Raw genomic sequence first — 2,240 nt, 5'->3', positions numbered from 1 at the left:
GGACGATGCTAGGTTTTCTTATTGGTTTTTTCCTAGTTGACCTTTTTGAACTAGATTTATTAATATAATATAGTGGCTTGCCACTTTTTCTTTAAAAAAAAAAAACAATCTCAAAAAGTGTTTTCCCTATACTCCTATTTAGAGAATTATTAAATGAAAACTCATCTTGTGCCAATACCATCTCACAATTATGTGGTTAATCTCTAACTAAATATCTCTACAAATTACCCAAGCTTTTATTCACAACCTTTGTCTATCCATCTATCTATGGATGGAATGTAGAAGTAAACTTCAACTCAATACCCATCTTCTTCCAAAAAGTCTTCCAAAAATACCCAACAAACTTATTGTCTCTGTTAGAAATTATACTTCTTGGTAATCCATGCAATCTAACAATCTCTTTGAAGAAAAGTTCAGCAACATGCTCAACATCTGATATCTTCTTACATGGTATAAAATGAGCCATTTTATAAAATCTATCCATAATAACAAAATTAGAATCATACCACTTTTCTATTTTAGGTAAGCCAAGAACAAAATCCATATTAATGTCACTTCAAGTTTTCTTAGGAACAAAAATAGGTGTATACAGTCCAGTATTTTGACATACTCCTTTTGCAACTTGACAAACTCCACAACTCCTCAAAAAAATTTAAACATCTTTATAAATTTGTGGCCAATAATACTTATCCTTAACAAACTCAATGTCTTATCAATTCCAAAATGTCCAACCAATCCACCACATGTTTTTCCTTAATCATATTAAGTCTCATATCACTTCTAGGTATACAAAATTCAAAATTGAAGTCCTTTGAACAATATACCTTATTAAATGAAATACTCATTTTACTTACTCATGCAATCTGATAGATTTGGTGCTCTACACTCTCTCCATGCCTCAGAAAAATCAAGGTCAGTATCATACAACTCTTTCATTTCATCAAAACCAAGAACTTCAACATTCATCTTGATCAACAAAGAATGTCTTCTACTAAATGCATCAACAACTTGGTTAGTGACTCCACTTTTATGCTTAATCACAAATGTGAAACTCAGTAAATACTCAACCCACTTCATATGTCTCTGATTCAATTTATGTTGACTTCCCCAGTGTGATAAATCTTTATGATCAATATGCAACACAAATTCCTTAGGAATCAAATAATGTCTCCACTTCTTCAAGGATTGAACAATAGCATAAAACTCTTGATCATATACATAATACTTCCTTTTAGCATGATTCAACTTCTCACTAAAGAAAGCAACAGGTTTACCTTCTTGACTTAATACAGATCCTATTGTACTGCCCCTTGCATCACATTCAACTTGAAATACCTTATTGAAATCAAGAAAAGCCAATATAGGTAAATCAGTAACCTTTTGTTTCAAAGCCTCAAAACTGTTATTAGCTCCATATGTCCAATTGAAATCCTTTTTATCTCCTCGCATTGTCTTAGTCTTAGGATTACAAATCGAACTCAAATTCCTTATAAACCTCCTATAGAAACTAGCCAAACCATGAAATGATCTTACCTCACCTACAGTCTTAGTTGTAGGCCACTCCAAAATTTCTTTAACCTTCTCAGGATCCATTCTCAAACCATTTTCTAAAATCACAAATCCCAAATACAAAATATCTTCTTGCATAAAAGAACACTATTTTAGATTAATCATAAATTTCTCCTCTTTCAATCTCTGCAATACTTGTCTAACATACTCAAGATGTTCTTCCTTAGTCTAATTAAATATCAGAATGTCATCCAAATAAACAATCATAAACTTACCCGAAAATCTCTTGAGAACTTAATCCATCAAACTCATGAAAGTACTAGGTGGATTAGTCAAACTAAAAGGCATAACCAACCACTCATACAAACCATCATTTGTCTTCAAAATAGTCTTCCATTCATGACCTTCTATGATTCTTATCTGATGATAACCACTCTTCAAATCAATCTTGGTAAAATACCTTGCTCCACTCAAACAATCCATTATGTCATCGATCCTCGGCATAGGAAACCTATATTTCACTATGATCTTGGTAATATCTCTAGAATCAGTACACATTCTCCATTCTCTATTCTTATTAGGTGCTAATATAATAGGTACAAAATATGGAGTCAAAATTTCTCTGATCAAACCTTTCTACAAAAACTCGTGCACTTGTCTGTTAAGATCTTCATTCTTTGTAGGTGTCAATCTATACAATGCTTTGTTCAGAAAACTAGCTCTAGGAATTA

The sequence above is a fragment of the Cupressus sempervirens genome, chromosome 10 (genome assembly GCF_028749045.1).
Source record: "Cupressus sempervirens isolate cs-2001-9-10 chromosome 10, ASM2874904v1, whole genome shotgun sequence".
Taxonomy (NCBI): domain Eukaryota; kingdom Viridiplantae; phylum Streptophyta; class Pinopsida; order Cupressales; family Cupressaceae; genus Cupressus; species Cupressus sempervirens.
This window is presented reverse-complemented; position numbering follows the sequence as displayed.